The sequence below is a fragment of the Taudactylus pleione genome, unplaced genomic scaffold (genome assembly GCF_031769625.1).
Source record: "Taudactylus pleione unplaced genomic scaffold, aTauple2 ptg000113l, whole genome shotgun sequence".
NCBI classification, from domain to species: Eukaryota; Metazoa; Chordata; class Amphibia; order Anura; family Myobatrachidae; genus Taudactylus; species Taudactylus pleione.
The window spans coordinates 1451773-1472969 of NW_028284515.1; the positions used below are offsets into that span (position 1 = coordinate 1451773).

At 43.9% G+C, this 21197-nt stretch overlaps 1 protein-coding gene across 2 annotated transcripts in view; it reads left to right on the plus strand.

The window, feature by feature from the left end:
- The window catches only part of MIPOL1 (mirror-image polydactyly 1), a 458494-nt gene that overhangs the window by 7525 nt on the left and 429772 nt on the right, over window positions 1-21197 (plus strand). Inside the window, exon 2 of one of the 2 annotated variants that reach the window (XM_088471288.1) lies at window positions 6192-6561. The exons of the other annotated variant lie outside the window; for it this stretch is intronic. The gene's annotated coding sequence lies outside the window, so the exon portion shown is untranslated. The remainder of the gene's footprint in view (window positions 1-6191; window positions 6562-21197) is intronic. 2 annotated transcript variants of the gene reach the window in all.

Consider the following 21197-nt stretch of genomic DNA (forward strand, 5'->3'; position numbering starts at 1 on the left):
AATGATGGAGGTGCTTGAAAAGTGCCTCCATCACTGCCCTCAGGATCCGGGAAAAGGAGGATTGGGAGATGCCCGCCACTATTCCCACCGTTGTTTGAAACGATCCTGAGGCACAGAAATGTAACACCGCCATAAATTGCGTCAGTGGTGGTATTGCTGTTGGACTGTCAATTTGCCGCTCAAGATCACTTTCTATTAATGAGAGAGTGTCTATGATGATTTTGGGAGGTAGACGGTAGCGTCTTAAAACCTCATCATCGGGCATTCCAAAAAGGGTGACACGTGTTCGAAATATCTGGGGCCTTGCATGCCTACGATGCCTACGCCTGGGATGAGATTGAGGTTGGTCGGCTTCCGGGAGCATGGCCAGAACAATCCGTCCCAGATCAACCTGAAATTCAAAGATTTCAAAGTAAGGCTTTTGACCCACCCCAAAACTATATTAAAACAACTTAGCTTGATGATACCATCTATTGCTGCTTACATGCCGGGGTATTGTCATGATACGTCCAAACTGAAAATAAACAACAAAATTACTTGACACATTTCACTCTGTGCATTTTTGTTTATACATTTTGTGCTAGACCAAAGTTAAAATATGCCAAACACCCATTTAGCAAAACCGCAAAGCGACATTTAACACAGTACATCAAAACGGGTCGAAATGTTGGCTCAAAAAGCGAAAGATAAACCACCAAAAAGTTAGAATGATTATTAAGCTGTTTAAAATGCGCTAATTAGTTCGCTAATACAAGTCACAAGAGTAACTACTAAAAATGCGCTAATTAGTTTGCTAATACAAGATAAAAAATGGACTTACCAAGAGCAAATATCTAAGATGCAAAATCAAAAGGTCTTTGGGGTCGAAAATAAACAAAATCTAAAATAGAAGAAATTAGGGATCCAAAAATTACAAAATATACGAAACACACTGAAACAACAATTGAACAAAAGTTAGACTTCACAAAACTTACCAAATCAACAAACGAGGTCCAAAAAATATAAACCAACAAAGATAACGGAAAAAAAAACGCAAATCTAACCAACAAACGAATCTCCAACCTCCAACTCCTTTCTACGCAATCAATAAACTCCAGCCAAGATAACCTCCAACAATCCAAAAACGCCACCTCGACTTGAGACACACCAAGCCATAAATAGTGTTTCGTTTCCCGCACAAATTAAGGAGGGATCATAGGGCCGCACAATCAATGATGCGGCCGCAAAATAAGGACGCATGTATAAATACGTCACGAAAACACATTCAAATTCTGGTGTATTTCTTGTTTGGACCTCAGACATGGCGACAGACCAGGGAAAAAATGCACAAGAGTCAGGCGGTAAGTCTTTCATGCATTTTCTATCAACAATTAATTTGAAACATAAGATTAGGCAAGTTGTGATTTTGTGAATTCTGTAAATTTACACAAATAGGTGAGGAGGATGACATGGAAGAGGCTGCTGGGCCCAGTATTCCGGCCAAAGCGGGCAAAAAAAAAAGGCAGCCACATTTCACAAGAAAGGAGATGGAGGTTTTGATCCAGAAGTGTGTGGACATCCTGCCACAGGCAGACAGGAATATGAGTCTAAGCCAGAAGTGGAGAATGTGGGAAGAGGTAGCCGTTGCTGTCAATAGAGTGGGTGATTATGTCCGTCTAGCCCGGGATGTCAAACGGCGGTAAGTAAACCCTTGCCCCCTCTAAAAACAAACCCCATTTTAAACCAAAGGATAATGGCTTCCATTTTTCCCCACAGATGGGGCGACTTCAAATATCGCCTAAAGCAAAAACTCGCGGACAGGGCTAGGCATGCAAGGGGGACAGGTGGGGGTCCCACCCCTGTGTCATTGGAGTTGACGGATTTAGAAGAGCTGGCACAGGGGTGTGTGCAGCCTGTGGAGGTGTTTGGCGTGTCCAACATGGATACGGACATGCCAGACTTTGCGGCTCCTCATGTTGGCCCAGGTAAGTATTGTGATGTCACCAACTCTGAAATGCTATTGTGCCAATATGTAGATTCTAATGTGACTCTTTTCTCATTTTTCAAACAGAGACACAGGCGGATGAGTCTGCTCCAGAGGGAAGCCTTGGCCGCAGAATTTCTGCTGGCTCTGCAGGGGAGGAACCAGTACATCCGGCTGAGGACCCTGCAGAAGCCAGTCCAGGGCGTGCCCCCTCGCAGGCAGTGGGCCTCCTCACAGAACTCAATTTCAAATCGGATTTCCATACGGAGATTCTGCAGAGGATGGACGCCAGTCTGATACGGGTGGCTGAGGCCCTGGAGCAAAATGCTGCGGCCAACGTGACCATTGGTTAGGCCCTGGCGGAAAATACCAGGGCCAACATCCGCATCGCCGATGCCCTGGAGCAGCTCGTTCGCCAGCACATGGTGGAGCCGACCTCCCTTCCTGCCGGAACATCAGGATCCTCCACCTCTGGCACAACATCAGCCAATCCTCCAAATGTGCCTAGCCCTGTGCCTAGTCCAGAGGCCACAACATCTGCCTCTGGACAGGCCAGCCCGATGGCATCCCGGACCCGGTCTGGCGCCCACCCTCCCCCATCCAAACGGGCGAAAAAACGGTGACAGCAATGGCGACTTTTCCCACACTCCTTCTGTGCTTGGCTCATATTCCTTTCTGGTCAAAACTTCCCTCTCCTTTCTTGTGAAATGTTTTTAATTTATTTTTGTACGTTTATGTTATCAGTTATTGATTATTTATTTTTGATAAAAAGTATCTTTGCCAGAAAAAAAATAAAAATAAATATTATGCCAATTGGTTTGTGTTTAAACAATAAATTTATGATAAAAATCTGACATTGTATTGTGACATTATTGTACAAATGGGTTACATTTAATCCTGGCCCTAAAGGCAAAAAGGACACAAAAAACCATTTCATTTGTAAAAAAAAAAGGCCTCTTGAAGGAACGTTTAAAAAATCACATAACGATGCAAATTCCACATTAAAAAAAAAAAGGGGAGCTAATTAAAACATGATGACATTATTGTCACAATAGGCCATAAACAACAAATTGAGGCCAAAAAAAACCCCAAAAAATTTACGCCAATTGATTGTGTAATCCTGACATTAGCAGGTATGATTTCCACCTGCGTACGGTTTTGTGCTATCCCAATAAACTGCTTTCCAAACACATACCAAGCCGGTTTTCAATACAACACTAATTGCTTTTGTGACCACCCGCGATTAATCGCTGCAACATCATGGAGTCCCGGGACGGAGGAGAAGGCCATCGCCAATGTGGTCGAGTAATCCAGACCCTAAACTGTGCGAGCATTTTGAAGGGAAAGAGGATGTTCCAGTGACGTATGTGACGGTCCGAACACATTTGACGTTCGCATCTGCTAATGTATGTACGCCCCAAAAACGCCTCACCACGCCTGCGTTTTTCCATCTCCACCCCCGTCAACACCCAAAAACGCCCTGTTCTGTCAATCACATTTGACATGTCACTTCCTGTACGCTATTTTAGGAACGACAGAAAAAAAGCTCGCAATCTGCCGTACGCACATGCGCAGTGTAACACCGACGCATGCGCGGTTAGTCAACATCGGAACGCAACGAGCGTACTGTTGGTAACGTGCGGCTCTGAATGAGGGCCTATATAAGTTACAGCTGATAAGAAACTTGCTGGATATAATAAAATATCCCGAGGGAAAATCTGTTATCCAAGAGTCACAGCAAAGTTCCATAGGGACTTGGGACCTCATTCAGAGCCGGATGCTATTTGCGCTCGCTCGTTCAGAAAAAAGGGGTGGCTATTCAAATGAACCGTTCGCTCTTTGCGGTCTGTTCACGCCTCTATGTCTGAACGAGCGAACAAAACTTGCAGTCGTTTTTTGGAAAACTACGCCCCCTGGCCGCTCGCATCCTACGTCATGTCCGCTATTTATTAGATTAATCGAGTACATCGACCAGCGTATGAACTGCTCGCTATTCTTGTGGTTGGTTTTTCCTACCGCAATCTTGCGAGCAGTTCTGACTATAAAATAACCTAGTGACGTGGTCAATGACGCTGCTGTATTAATTATGCACACCCTTAAAACGCCCGTTTTGACCTTTAAGCACGCCTGCGTTCGGATCTCCACTCCCCGTTTTCAAGCACCTTCCCCTGTTACCACCCACATACGCCTCCTCCTGTCACTCAAAATAGCAGGCATTCGCTATTTAGCGAACAAACGAGTTTCGGCTGCACTGACTGGTTCGCGCATGCGTATTACGATCCGTACGCATGCGCAGTTGTGCAAACATCGCTCGGAACGAACGAGCGGCCGCTTACGAGCGGCCCTGAATCAGGCCCTTGGTTCCTGCTCCTCTGCCTGTCATTCACTTTAACAAGCTGGGAAGCCCACATATTTCTGGACAATACAATAACACGTTTTGGCCACTGCTGATGACTTTCTCATAGCCCTACCCTCACCGTGCAGTGTCACTCTGCTTTTCAGGGAGAACTCTCCAAAATGTGTGAGTCTCTGTCATGGAGCTCAATTCAATTAAGGGCGTATAAACACCGGAAGCTGCTCTCGTGGCCCGATCTCACCCTGGGCTCGCTGATTTTAGTACGCAGCCCCATGGGACTGCGAACAAAAGTCTGGAGCTACTGTAAGTGCGACATATAGCCACACTTACTTGCTCGGACTCGCAGTGGCAGGTTAATTGAATCGACCCCATTGTGTAGTAGGAAATTATGTCAGAAATGCTATACTGCTATTTTTATACACATCCCCATAACGGCACAATTTGAACACCGACCAGTTTAGTGGTTGCATATTATACTTACCTTGGTAGAAATGTTGTGCCACTTGAAGCTACTACAGTTTCCTCTTTTATGAAGCATCAGATGGTGCAGGAAATTATTATTTCCAATCTGGCCTCACATATGATGGAAAGTTTCTTGAAAGATAAACTTTGGAATTTCCCTGTCAGAGGCCAAATACTGTGACATCACTGGAACATCTTGTTACCTGCTTTGCTATGTAACCAGCCTTCCTCATTGTGATGTCACTATAGGAGGCTTGTGACATAACTGAGTATCCTGGGAGACTCCAATACAACCAGCATTGGTGAATATTATCCTCAGTGGATGTCAGTATCTACTACTGAACTACAGTATATTGATTCATGTATGATGCTACAAATAGGATTCCTGCTTGTTCTGGTAGGTGCAGATAATTCTAACTCCCTTAGTGGTATTTTATGTGTTATTGATCTGGTTAAAATATGTTGTTTATGCCAAATTATCAGGACCTAGGTAGGGATTATTGATACGTAATTGATAATGTGTCTAATTTGCACACAGTGTTTATATGGAACAGTGGGCCTGATTCAGAGCCGCTCATAAGCGGCCGCTCGTTCGCTCCGAGCGATGTTCGCACATCTGCGCATGCGTATGGGTCGTAATGCGCATGCGCCAACCAGTCATTGCTGTCGGAAATCGTGCGCTCGCAAAACAGCAAGGGCCTGCTAATTTGAGTGACAGAATGAGTCGTTTGTGGGTGGTAACGGGAAGGTGCTTGAAAACGGGGAGTGGAGATCCGAACGCTGGCGTGCCAAACGGTCAAAACGGGCGTTTAATGGGTGTGCATAATTAACAAAGCAGCGTCATCGACCACGTCACTTGGTTGTCTTTTAGCCTGAACTGCTCGCAGTGATTGCGAGAAATAAAACCTACCACAAGCACTGCGAGCAGTTCAGACGCCTTTCGATGTACTCGATTAATCTAATAAATAGCGGAGATGACGTATGATGCGAACGGCCAGGGGGCGTCTTTACAAAATAGCGAGCACATGTTTCGTTCGCTCGCTCAGACATAGAGGCGTCAACAGACCGCAAAGAGCGAGCGCTCAATTTAAATAGCCAGCCCCTTTTTCTGAACGACCGTTCGCAAATAGCGTCCGGCTCTGAATCAGGCCCTGTGGTCAGATCATTGACATAAGTGTTGGTGCTTCCACGTTTTATTCCGCATATGTACTATTAATTTCCTTATAGTGATCAATGATCTCAAGTCTCAGCATTGGATTATGCACCATGTTGTGAATGGACACGGATACTTAATCCTTTTTTTCCCCACCATAAGACAAATGAATAACTGTTATTTACAGTTCATTATCTTATACACTAGATTGGTCAGATAGTATTCATAAGTATATTTAGTTTTTCATTTTGTTGCAGGTGGTACTTTCTTTGATGGAAGTTTTTTGCCTCTTGAAACCAAAAAGGTCCCTCCATTTGCGTTATGAAACATCACCTACTATGTAATTATTATTTCCAATTTGGCCTCGCATATGATGGAAATTTGCTTGAAAGATAAACTTTGGAATTCCGCTGTCACAGGACAAATACTGTGACATCACTGGAACAGTCTTGTTACCTGCTTTGGAATGTAACCAGCCTTCCTCACGTGATGTCACTGTAGGAGACTTATGACCTAAGCGAGTATCCAGAGAGACCCACATACAACCAGCATTGGTGAATACTATACTCAGCGGACTCCTGCATTTACTAAAGTGTTGGTTACGGATTCATTTTTGTTATAATACAAGTAAGTGAACTATTTTTTTCCATCATACAATACATGCATGAATAGAACATTGGGCCTGATTCAGACCCACTCGCGAGCGGCTGTCCGCTCGCAAGTGGGTCGATGGTCTGCACTGCGCATGCGCACGACGGAGGGAGCTCCGTCGTGCGCATGCGCGAGACGCGCCGAGCGAAGGACTTTCCTTCGCTCGGAGTGTCTTATCAAAGGGGGCGTGCTGTCGATGTTGATTGACAGCACGCCCCCTTTGGTGGGCGTGCCGGGGACATGCCTCCCAGAGGGAGGCGTTCCCAAGGGAACGCCTACTGTCAGAAGCCGGCCCCACTGACATCACTAGTGATGTCAGTGGGAGTGATTTTGGCTCTGATAGAGCCAAAATCACTCCTGGCCTTGCGGTTGAGAAACTCAACCGCAGGCTTCTGCTCGCAGTGGCGATGGTCAAGACCATCGCGACCATCACCCTGCACACTCGTATATGCTGTGGGTGGTGACCCACAGCTATACGAGCGTCCAGGAGGACGCTCCATATTAATGGAGGTGGGCCCTGATTCAGAGCGAGCGCTCTGGTCAGAGCGTCCGGCTCTGAATCAGGGCCATTGACCACTATACTATACCATATTATACCATACCAATATTATTTATGGATACATGTTATACTTGTACTGTGGAATACACTACTGCAAAGGATGTTGTTTCAAGTCTTATTTTAAGATAGATATTTGTGTAAAATCTATTGTTGTCCAGAATAAGATAAACACATCCCATAATTTCTTTTAGTTGAATTTGTATTATGATTACAATTAAGGACAGATCCAGTGAAGGCTTTACAACTGCTGTATAGTGCTGTATAGGAAATTTTTGTTCTTTATTATTTTTTTCACTGCGGAAAATATAGGTGTTGCAGCGTTTTAGAGAAGATTAAAAATTCTTCAGCATTCTTTTGGCGCTGTTCTATAGGGGGAATTCAGTTCTGGACAATGACACTGATACTGTGTGCCCTTCCAGAATGGGGTGCGAGGAAAGGCTTGTGATGTCTGCACTGCCAAGTGGCCAATATGTGTGCAGCCAGGCATCGCAGCAATGAGTGGCCGGACTTTCCGCACAATTGAATTCCCCCTTTTTGTGGTTTATACATTATAATCTTTTATTAATAAGGCACCACAAGAGTTCTGTAGTGCCATTTTATATGGATCATACAGCAAAATTACCTAGCACATGGTAGATCAACCAGGACAGTTAGAGACAAGCTTATAACTTTACAGTAATAACATAATTATAGTCCACAGATTACATAAATCTGAGACTACAGTAGGAGTGTGCCTTGTTTGTAAGTGCTTACATTCTAGATCAGAGGTGGGCAAAATATGTTCCACAGGTCATATGTCGCCCGTCAGGCAATTTAGTCTGGCCTGCCACCTCCCTCCCACCAAGGTATCATGTTCAGTCAGGTGCATAAATATTGGGACATTGACAGAATTTTCATATTTTGGTCTCTATTCACCACCACAATAGCTTTGAAATGAAACAAACAAGATGTGCTTTAACTGCAGACTTTCAGATTTAATTTGAGGGTAATTACATCCAAATCAGGTGAACGGTGTAGGAATTACAACGGTTTGTATATGTGCCTCCCACTTTTTAAGGGGCCAAAAGTAATGGGACTATCAACTCAAAAGCTATTTCATGGACAGGTGTGGGCTATTCCCTCGTTATTTCATTATCAATTAAGCAGGTAAAAGGTCTGGAGTTGATTCTAGGTGTGACATTTGCATTTGGAATCAGTTGCTGCCGACTCTCAATATGAGATCCAAAGAGCTGTCACTATCAGTGAAGCAAGCCATCATTAGGCTGAAAAATCAAAACAAACCCATCAGAGAGATAGCAAAAACATTAGGTGTGGCCAAATCAACTGTTTGGAACATTCTTAAAAAGAAAGAATGCATCGGAGAGCTCAGCAACACCAAAAGACCCAGAAGACCACGGAAAACAACTGTGGTGGATGACAGAAGAATTATTTCCCTGGTGAAGAAAAACCCCTTCACAACAATTGGCCAAATCAACAACACTCTCCAGGAGGTAGGTGTATATGTGTCAAAGTCAACAATCAAGAGAAGACTTCACAAGAGTGAATATAGAGGGTTCACCACAAGATGTAAACCATTGGTGAGACACAAAAACAGGAAGACCAGATTAGAGTTTGCCAAACAACATCTAAAAAAGCCATTACAGTTCTGGAACAACATCCTATGGACAGGAGACAAAGATCAACTTGTACCAGAGTGATGGGAAGAGAAGAGTATGGAGAAGGAAAGGAACTGCTCATGATTCAAAACATACTACCTCATCAGTGAAGCATGGTGGTGGTAGTGTTATGGTGTGGGCATGTATGGCTGCCAATGGAACTGGTTCCCTTGTATTTATTGATGATGTGACTGCCGACAAAAGCAGCAGAATGAATTCTGAAGTGTTTCGGGCAATATTATATGCTCATATTCAGTCAAATGCTTCAGAACTCATTGGACGGCGCTTCACATTGCAGATGGACAATGACCCGAAGCATACTGCAAAAGCAACCAAAGAGTTTTTTAAGGCTAAAAAGCGGAATGTTATGCAATGGCCAAGTCAATCCCCTGACCTGAATCCGATTGAGCATGCATTTCACTTGGTGAAGGGAAAATGCCCCAAGAACAAGCAGGAACTGAAGACATTTGCAGTAGAGGCCTGGCAGAGCATCACCAGGGATGAAACCCAGCGTCTGGTGATGTCTATGCGTTCCAGACTTCAGGCTGTAATTGCCTGCAAAGGATTTGCAACAAAGTATTAAAAAGTGAAAGTTAGATTTAGGATTGTTTAGTTTGTCCCATTACTTTTGGCCCCTTAAAAAGTGGGAGGCACATATAGAAACCGTTGTAATTCCTACACCGTTCACCTGATTTTGATGTAATTACCCTCAAATTAAATCTGAACGTCTGCAGTTAAAGCACATCTTGTTTGTTTCATTTCAAAGCCATTGTGGTGGTGGATTGAGGCCAAAATATGAAAATTCTGTCAATGTCCCAATATTTATGCACCTGACTGTATGCGGACCGCTCCCAGCTGCACAGCTCAGATGTCAAATATCAAATGAATCAGTGCAGTCTTGTGAAGCGATTTGATGCATCCAATTGCCACTAATTGCTTTACTGTTCGCAGCTCACTTCCATCAGGAGTCTCCCACTGCATGGCATATTGAGGCTAGGTGCATGAAGGCACATTTGTATGCGTTATGATAGATATGTTTTAAATTCTGAAGGCCATCTGGAAGGGACTTATTGCATGGTATAAATGGGGCATATAGATTGGCATGCTCAGAGAGCTGATGGCATAAAAGTGGCACACAGAGAGCTCTGATGGCATGTTTTGTACAGCCCTCAAATATTTACTAAAACTTGTTAAGTGACCCTCCACCTGAAGTAGCTGCCCTTCCCTGTTCTAGAGGGGCCGTGGTTGGAGGGAGGCAGGGGGGGGGCTGTAAATACTGTAACCCACAAATGCTGGACAGCTTTATATTTACACTGCAATTTAGATGTCAGTTTGGACACTCCTCCCAAATCTAAATCTCTCTGCACATTTTACATCTGCCCCACCTGCAGTGCAGCATGTTTTACCAAGAGGCACATGTTACTTGCTCTTACTTACTCTGTTCCACACTCTGAATCAGGTCCTAAGTACTAACCAATCAACTCCTGTCATTTTTCAAACAGCCTGTAAAGTGACAGGAGTTGATTGGTTTGTACTTTAGCTCCATCCAAGGCTTAGTACATCTCCCCCAGGAGCTCTTATGAGATGTGGCCACCAAGGTTGACCCGCCCACCAGAAGTCTATTTTTTGTTCGCATATTATTAACTGGAGATTTATTTTCGGCAGAAACCTGATCCAAGTCTGTGAGTTAAAAATTGTATATTGATACATCTTTACATTTGTTTACTCAGGTGTGAGCTCCAGCATACACCTTCGTTCATACTTTTGTAGCGTGACTGTTTCAAGAGTCACTGGTTTTAGTGGCAGTTGCTACATGGCATTGAAAAGGTGTTTGATTAACACTTCTTGGGAATGTTATCCTATTACGCAGTGATAACAAATGTCATCTAAAGTACACATTTTTCTGTAAATAAAATAACTATCCCATGTGAATTCTCTATACGGATAGGAGTAGTATTGTTTGGCTATATTCACTGGGCAGATTGCTGCATCCTGACTAGTATATTACGGCAAGGATTCACATTTAACTTACAGGGTGTTTCCCAAGGTTTATCATGTTATCTTGTAACTTTAAGCTTTGTTTGTTCATCCATGCATTTATGTAATTTGGCAGATTTATTTTTTGGCCTGGAGGAAATATAATTCGTAGAACCGAGAAACAATATATCGTCCTGACTGTTGGCCAGTGTGTACACACAATATATTTCTGAACCAAACTGTTCACAGATACATTGCTTTGACTGCGCAGAACGGCAGATTAGATTTATTGCGCACATATGCCTATGTGTGCGAGCAACTGACCGGCCCACCCTTATTCTGGAAGCAGGAACCAGCGACAGTGATGTCACAACTGGTTCTTGCAGCCAGACCAATCGGTTGGCCAATTGGTAAGTGTGTATGCACAGCCGCATACCAAATCAGCCAGCCTGCTGATCCATTGGCCACATTATACCACAAAAGATAGCCATACATCTAGCCTCCTTGTGCGTTATACAGCCTTTCTAGTTGTGCCATGCCATGGCGTGACTCAGTTTCGCAGAGCGTCTTTTTGTGTGACCTTTTACCTTCAAATGCGTCTTATTCGCACACAACAGGGATAGTACAACGCACAAGCAGCTTCTGCTGATTAAAATGATATGCGGCATTCCTATGTTCTGTGTGCAACTGCGGGTGTATCTGACACTGTAACGTAACGTTTCGCATGCATATACACCCACAGTCGCACACAGCATATCAGCATGCCGCATATCATTTTAATCAGCAGAAGCTGCCTGTGCATTCTATTCGCACCGCTGTGCGAATAAGACTCATTTGAAGGTAAAAAGTTGCATGCTCGGCGCTGCTGAGTCACACAGCACTCATGCGTTATGTGTAACGCGACTTGTAGCGCACAGAGGATAGATGCATGTGGACACACACGTAGGGCCAGAAATATGGAAGGACAGCAAATAATATGTATCAATTACTGTGTTTCACGTCTCCTTATCAGGTATCCTTGCTCACTTCCTCATTTTTGTTCTGTCTGACCTTATCATAAACACTTGCAGAGGAGGGTCTATGAGCTGCGCTGTCCATCTTGTCTTATCCAGCAGTGGTTGCCATCATTGTTACCCTGTCTTGTCTGGCCAATCTGATCTGTTCTGCACTGCCTGCACCTGGTCTTATGTTCTGGACGGCATTGAGAGCCACAGGCTGTTGCATCTGCTCAATCTTTATCCCAGGCCTTGTGAACCCCTTTTTCACTCAGTTGACACATCGCTAACATTTGGAGTGTGTTCTGCTTCTGGGGTCTTCCACTTTCTGACTAGCTTAAAGCTCTCTCTTCCCCTAGGGCCCGGTTCAGTCCTCCTTTCTTCCTTATTAGGAGCAATTCAGCAAGGGGTGTGCACTTCCTTCCTTCTCCGTTGCACATGACCAAGACAGACACAATATCAAATTATAATAGATTATTGCACCCCAGCACCTATAGGTCCATCTGCGGATTGTGCAATATGTTACCGGTCTCATCGTCTCCACACGTACTCCTCGTACATGCACAGTCGGGCAATAATGAGATCTCCTGGTTATGTGAGCTCTCTCGCATGCACAATTGCACATTGAGGGCCTCCCGAGCCTAGTGTTGATGTGCTACGTTACTTGCCGTTATCGCCGGAGGAGGGAGTTTTCTCTTCCCCACTTTTTTGACCAAGATGTTAATACATCTCGGCGTTATTGCTTCCTGCTTTGCCCCAATAAGCTGGAGCAGCTTTAGCTATAAGATGTTAATACATCTCCCCCTATTTGTTGGCTGTGCTTGCAAGATATCCATTAATTAATATCCATCCAACTTTTCATTTTTTTATGCAATGCTATATCCTCGCTTCTCCACTAGATGTAGCTATTGCATTGCAAGCGATGGAAACAGTAGCTCTGTGGTTCTTGGCCATTAACATTCTTGTCCTGAGTTGCAGCTTTTTATTGTTTAAATCTGCTTATCATTTATGACAGTGTGACTAGCTCTTACACATTTACAGATGCACTACGCTGGGATGTATTAAGAGTAATTGCATATAGAGGGCCTAATTCAGAGATTTTCCGTAAATTCAATATTTCTGTAAATCTCCAATGTTTGCAGATCTGCATATATTGATGTGTCCTTTTACATCTTTGCTGCAGTTGAGCTAAAATGCCCCTCTGAGCGCGCCAGCTCCAGTGAGACTTTGCCAACGTTGATCATCTTTTTTTGCGTAAAGTACGTCTAAGTCACAATGCGATGCGAAGGACTCACCAGGAGACTGTGCTGATTAATTTTATATGTGACACTTGTATATCTGTGTGCGACTGAGTCTCTGAATATGTGTACAATGTGCTACAATGTAGCGATCGCAGCTTTTTTCATTCCAAGTTCCGTTATATACAGACTCAGGTGCACACAAATTTACTAGCGTCACATATCAAGTGAATCTGCTGGTATAATCGCACTGCGACTTAGACGCATTCTCGGCAAAAAAAAAAATGCCGGATGCTGGCAGAGTAGCATGGGACCTGTTGGCTTACTCGCGCTAGACAAGTCGCGCTGCGTGGTGTATTGAGGCTAGATGTATGAGGACTCATCTGTTTCTGCAACATCAGACGCAGTTCCCCAAGGCCGCAGCATGATTGACGTGCTACTAGCGTTCCAGAAAATGGGGGTCTGCGGAAGCCAGTGGCTGCATCCCTGGACTCACGGGCCCAGGCAGCGTGATTTTGCCCGCATCCCCAGTAACCTGAGGGTTATATGTTTGTTTGGTCAAGGATAGAAAGAAAAAATCTTTGTTGAGGCACACTTACTGGTTATATTACGGTTAAAATATAACTTATTATTTTTTATTAAAAATAGTTTTTGTTTATAAGATGAACAGACATATAAAAATATTCTAGTCTTTTTTGTATGTATAAAATACAAAGGTTGGTAATTATAATACAGCAAAATATAAGTAAAAAGACGTATTATGGATGAAGTAATTGGCTTGTATTTATTATAGTCTGTCTTTTAATCTAATACTTAATAATTAGTATAATACTTATATAGGGTGTAACCAGTAAGTGTTGATCTGATGATGCGTCTTTGGATGCAGCAGCTGATCAGAGAATCCTGCAGTGGGCATATTTTTACTTAAGACGCATTATGTGCATTTTGTGTATTGCATCACAGCTGCTGCCACAAGGACGCAGTAGCTGTGCTATTGCGCCCGTCTCTGAATCAGGCCCAGGACCACCTAGATATAAGTGGGATTTGATTCCACATGTGTGTGATAGTCCTATATTATTGTGTCGCAAGAAAAACGCACCAGCATCCTGGGGAAAGTGTTCGACCCTTCGTTTTACAGGGTCCAAATCTGGTCAGAAGAGGCCTGATCCATATATCACTTGTGTTTCTACAAAATGAGGAGTAGTTTGCCTATTATGACCGTAATAGCTGTAATGCAATACAACACATTTACATCTGACTTATCACTCTGATTAATGCGTTACTCTGAGTGTAGTACTACAAGTGCCAGTATGCCTCAGGACGTCAGTGTGGTTCCCAACAGTTACTTTTCATTGTTTAGCATTTTTACACTTGATTGAGCATGGTTTGGCAGAGTCTGGTTTTCCTGATTTCCCTAGGGATGTCACATGCTGACCAAGCACGGAGGGGTCGTTGGGGGGAATTAAATTGATGGCGATGTTGTTAAGTCAGGAGAGGCACTCATTTCCTGAGCTAAAGTGCCAGTCGTGATGTGGACAGTTGAATAGATCCGGTTACTCATTGCCTACCACTGCTGTAGCCTATCCCAACCACAGCTGATACTACTCCCTCGGCATGTTCTACCAGATCCAATCTCATTTGCACTCTTGTGTCCCACTAGCTAATATCGGACACCTCCGGGAAATCTGTTGAGGGGTCAGTCCAAGTAGGAGGGATGGGGCTTGATGCTATGAATCACAGCCCCGGTCCCCACAACTTAATCTTACAATTTGCAGCATTACACCTCTGGGACTAGGCGGTGATGACGCGATTCATAGTGCATTACCTCATCAGGCGCCTGCCCCATCCAATTTCACACAGAAAGTGTGCGGGAAGCTGGCACTATCCCAACGTTATCCTGTCAAATGTTTGACATTTACCATGTCTACACCAACATGTCGACATGGTTCAACATATATTTGGTTGCTATGGGCAAAACCTCCACTTCTATAATTCTGCTTTGAGTCTATTGAATATTTTGTTGTGCAAAAAGACATCTTTTTGAATATGGGAGCAATAATGAAGCACATGAAGCTACTATTCTTTATTCAGCTAAAACCGCCTATACATGCTTGTCCCCTTTTGTCAATGGATGTAGCCACATAAACCACCTTCTTAGCTTACTGTAAAGATTGGTGCCTGACTTCACTAAACTGCGAGTGCTACAATCTATGATATTAAATTTCACTCCAATATTTAGGGAAAAAAAACAAATTCTGATACTATAAACCACGCTTATATTTACTTAAAGCCTCACCCAATAGTCCCTCCAATATCTGGGCTATTGAGAGGTATGGGGCAGTTGTGTAACCTAGAACACAAAATCAGGATCGCTTGTATAGAATAACTGATGAACCATGTTTATTCCATTAAACTTCTCCAAGATTTGTCATGTGGTAAAAACCAGGAATGAACTGTTGAAATGTACTGGTTCACTATTTGCATGAAGCTACAGCGGAAGGTAATATATCTCTTCTTAAAATGCCACAATGTCTTCCAGGGCCAGATTAAAGGCCATATGGGCCTGGAGCGGAAAATTATTAAGGGCCTATTGTGAGAAGTTATGGGGGTGTGGCCAGTGTCATGTGGGTGTGGCCAGTGTCAATGAATTCATAGCTCCCATTTCAGCCATCGTGACGCTTAAAGGGCAATTCATTATATAGCAATGCTGGTGATCTACCTTCAGAATAGTGGTAGTAAAATGAGAGATGTTGGACTACTGTAAGTGGTATATTTACTAAAGCACGAGTTTTTAGACGTGGAGATGTTGCCCATAGCAACCAGATTCTAACTATTATCTTCTAGAAGGTGCTAGATAAATGTTAAATAGAATCTGATTGGTTGCTATGGGCAACATCTCCACTTCTAAAAACTCTCACTTTGGTAAATACTGTATACCCCTAAGTATCATCATTGTGCGCAGCCGCACATGATCACTTAACATCACTCTAAAATGAATTGCCCCCCTAGTGACAGCACGGTGCTTATTAAAACGGACAAATGTCCGTGGTGCACACAGACTTCTATAACTGTGCTGCAGACATAAATAAACAGGCAAGCTGCCTAATGGGTGGGAGGATGTGCCTGGCTGGGCATCCTAATTCTGGTCCACCATATTTCTATATGGAGTCGTATCCAGCCCTGATGTCTATTGCATCTCCTTTGTACCCCTATTTACATGCACTATCAGTGGCAGAATAAAACTGAGCACTAAAAATGTAGGTGCAAATGTCTTGCAGAAATGTAGGTAGTTTGGATGAGACAATGTTATTCATTGTGACAAATCCACCTAAATGTGATTTATTTTATTTGCATTTTGTTTTATTATGTGTTTGTTGGTTTTTAGTACAGATAACATTTTCACATAATAAAAAAAACCTGAGATGAATCTAAAAATTAAGCACATTGGCCCTGATTCAGTTATACACAAACCCGATGGTTTGCATACAACTCCAGTGGTGGGTAAACTGCACATGCACAGGGCTACCGTTCCCGTTAGGCTGTTTAAGCAGGGTGCCGGGCCCTGCCCGATTTCAAAAGGGCAGAATGCGCCCTGCACCCCGCTAAAACAGCCTGCCAGGTGCCGTCCCCACCCGCGGGCCGCAGTGTACAACGGCTGGGGAAAATTGCGCTATAGCAATTACCGCTGGTGAATAGATGCCGGGCGCATGGGCCCGGCATCTATTCACCGATAAGGGAGAGCTTGGGGGCAGCCCGGCATGTCCCCAAAAGTGGTGAAGAGGGGGCGCGTCTTAAAGACGCGGCCCCTTTTCGGGGCGTGCGCGTGCACCAGAGTGCCCTTTCTCTAGGTCCAGCACCCTGCACAGCACCGGACCTAGAGTGAACACTTTAGAACCTGTATTACGCGTGTGCAGAATGAGTCCTGCGACATTGCACGCAGCGATGCCAAGCCGCAACATGATTGACATGCTGTCTTTCGGGGACGGGGTGGCACTGTCTGCGTTTCCAGAAAACAGGGGAGTGTCACCCATGTTGTTCCGATCTGCGTCTCCAAATGTGAGATGTCGGAAGGAGGTGTCTTTCTCCTTCAGACACTTCCGGCAGGCATTAGTATATTTTTAAACAGTAGTTGCGTCCAAAGGCACAGCTGCTCTGCAAAAGCGTACAACTCTGAATCTGGGCCATTGGCAGTTCGTAGTAGAGAAATGTTATTTAGCTTAATATCTAGAACCTAGAAGTGTTCACTCTAGGTCTGGACCTAGAGAAAGGGCACTCCGGTGTGCGCGCGAAAAGGGGGCATGGCTATGAGAAAAGGGACACGTGTCTTTAAGACGTGCCACCTTTTCATCACTCTTGGGGACTTGCCCGGCACTTGTGGACATGCCGGGCTGCCCCCAAGCTCTCCTTTCTCTGTGAATAGATGCCGGGCTCAGCATCACCAGCGGTGATCGCTACACCGCAGTTTTCCTCACACGTGGAACACTGCGGCCTGCGGGTGGGGATGGCACCTGGCAAGCTGTTTTAGTGGGGTGCCGACCAAGAGGGGCAGGGCGCTTTCTACCCTTTTGGATTCTGGCAGGGCGCTGTGCACCGCTAGAACAACCTAACAGGAACGCAATAGCTGTTATTTTTCGACCATTTGAAAACTGGAGTTCAAAGTGCATTTAAACACACTTACGGGTTTTCTGTGTGTGTTAATTTCTACAGTGAATTTTGAGTCGGGCAGAACTTGGCTGGATCTGTCTTTACATGAAATAGGGCGTTTTTATCTCTTGCGTTAGCGCCCTGTCTTGTGGGATTGTAGCGGACATGTTATCAAAAGCTCCGTACATATAGGAAAGGGAAGCCTGGTCCTGATGAATCTCTTGCTTCCAGCATGCTGCTTTTGCAAGTGCACATACTAATGGTGACCGTGGCAACGGCTGACATAAAATCAATGGGCAGCACGGGTTTACGTTTACAGGCGCATGAACCACTTGCTTAAGTCCTACGAATTCTCTCATTAGCGTAAGGTTGGACATTAGGCTCCCACAGCTTCCCACAACTATAGTCACCTTGCGTGTGACTAATAATCCACCCCACTAACTGCCATTGCGCATATTCACTGTACGGGAATGCAAGCTAAAACAAGCACCATTACCCTGCCTGTAAATCCTGCAGTGTATTAGCCTGCAAGGTTCTGAAGAGGCTTTGTGGGTAATTGAGTCCCCCCCCCCTCCACACTGCAATCTGCACATTAGAAGATGTTTATAAGTATTGTTTTATAGTTCAATCCTGTGAAACGTTCAGATTTTATGAGATAATAATGTAAAACATTGGGTAAACTTGAAATATTAATATGTTTTGTTATATAAACATGCTTAGCTTCATCTGTTCTGTTGAGGTGCACTGAAATGTGAAAATGGTTTTCATTCCAACCAATCAACTAAACTAGTTGGATGGTTGGACAGAAAATCTTTACGTGTGTACCCAGCTTTAAGATTATCTGTCCAACCAGCCAACTAGTTGATTGATTGGAATGAAAATCTGGTAACGTATGGGAGTAACTGATGATCAGCAATTTGCTCCTAAATGCCAGAAAACTGATGAAAATGGTCGTTCAGACAAGTTTAAATGTTTGATCTAAAAATTTGTTCAAACAACAGTTTTTGTCCATTTTCCGGCGTTTAGGAGCAAATTGCAGGTTGTCTTTTGCTTTCATACCTTACCAGATTTTCATTCCAAACAATAAACTAGTTGGCTGGTTGGACAGATAATCTTTAGATGTTTGGCCAGCTTAAGTCTGGGATGCACTGTGTGTCACTCCAGACTGGTTCCACTGGGCATGCGCAGTACTATGAGACTTCATACGCCATATAGCGACCTGCTAGTCGCGCTATGCTGTGGTGTCGCACACCACTTTCTTGAGCACACAGCTCATCAGTGTCCAACTCCGACCGGCTCCACTGGGCATGCGCAGTGCAGTTTAGGAAAAGTGACATCTGGTGGATAGAAACTTGTACTACACTCTCCATCTTTTCTAGGGCTTCAGTACGTTATGATGCGATTTCATATGCCACAGCATAGTGCGACTCGCATGGCGCGCTACATAGTGTAAGAAGCAACAAACTAGCTGGGCACATCTGTAGTTTCCTATGAAGAGCTGTAGTCCAGTATACATGAGCTTTCAATGTGAATGCAGGAAAAGAATGATTTGTGCCTCTTAAAGTGGAAACCCGTGCCACTTATTGAGTTTGGCCAGTCTCCACAACCGTCATCATTAGTATCTGTACTTGCACCAGCCCCATGCTAGGAGCAAGATATCCATCAAAAACAGGCTTCCCTCACCCGTACGCACCGAGCTTTTGATACTCTCATGACACTCCCACAAGACTGTTGCCACCCTGTAACGCCAAATTTCAGGATTGATGAAGCCCAGCACCTGGGTGAAACGCGTAGATGACAGCGAGGTAAGGGATCACCAGAAGCACCCTTTACCCATTTCTACCACCTATATCAGAAGGACTGTCTAAAAGGGATATTGGAACTCCGAAAAACGGTGAGAGAAAATAACTTTTTCCTAATACCCACAAGACAACTATCATCTCTATAAGGACACACACTGCACCATTGAAGTAGCACACCCCTCACTTTCTTGGTGTTTTCAAAACGCCAGTGGACTATCATCTCTGGGCATAGAGATACCATATTGGAGGTTCTCTGCCCCCCCCCTTTCCCGCTTGGGATTTGAACTATACCCTATATAGGGACATCCCATTTTTGGAAAACTTACTACATTGTTTGGGGATTTAGAGTAAAATGCCTTAGTGGCGTATCTTACCCCTGACCCTTTAAAATAGGGATTATACTGTCTGTTTAAATATTTTTTGTATGTATTGTGTCATATTTGAATGTATAAACAAAAAGTATGGTGGTCGCTCACATCAACTTAATGACATTGCACAGGTGCTCGTAAAGGGTGGGGTTTACACTGAGCTACAGAAAAAAAAAAAGGGATTTTCCCTCCAGCACACTGCAGCAAAAACAAAAATACTTGAATCCTACATGATAATAGAAATTCAGAGGTATTGGTTTACATACATTTGCAAATATATGAATAAGCGCTGGGCCAAACGTCAAGGCTCCTCTATACCAGCGTCCCTAACATTATGGGGTTCACGTCTGAGACGCAGGGAACCCCAAAAGAATCCAGCCAAGGACCATCCCCAGGGCATCACACGAATAATGGAAAAAAGGGTGAAAGTGAAGTGTAAAGTATAGTTGTGTAAAGATAAATCAATAAGTGTTAATGGTAAGAGGTTAAAATGACATAAATAATAGACAATTCACATAGATAAATTTTTTATCACCTTTCTATTTGTTTAAGTGGTGATGTCCTGAAAAAAGGCCCAGCCAGAGCAAGCCTGGGGGCCCCACACCCAAACGCTCACCCCAAAATAATTGTTGCTACCTAATAGTAGCACCCACTCTGGGTCATATAATTACAAATTAATGTACTGCATAATAACAGTACATGTATAAGCTGAGAGCAGACTCCCCTAGAAGGTACCCCAGAAACCTCCTAATGGCACTATTCAGACCAACACATCCTCCCAATGCTGGCTCCTTTCATGCCTCACAGAACTACAAACAAAAAATATGGTGGTCGCTCACATCAACTTAATGACATTGCACAGGTGCTCGTAAAGGGTGGGGTTTACACTGAGCTACAGAAAAAAAAAAAAAAAGGGATTTTCCCTCCAGCACACTGCAGCAAAAACAAAAATACTTGAATCCTACATGATAATAGAAATTCAGAGGTATTGGTTTACATACATTTGCAAATATATGAATAAGCGCTGGGCCAAACGTCAAGGCTCCTCTATACCAGCGTCCCTAACATTATGGGGTTCACGTCTGAGACGCAGGGAACCCCAAAAGAATCCAGCCAAGGACCATCCCCAGGGCATCACACGAATAATGGAAAAAAGGGTGAAAGTGAAGTGTAAAGTATAGTTGTGTAAAGATAAATCAATAAGTGTTAATGGTAAGGGGTTAAAATGACATAAATAATAGACAAACAAATAGAAAGGTGATAAAAAATTTATCTATGTGAATTAAGTGGTGATGTCCTGAAAAAAGGCCCAGCCAGAGCAAGCCTGGGGGCCCCACACCCAAACGCTCACCCCAAAATAATTGTTGCTACCTA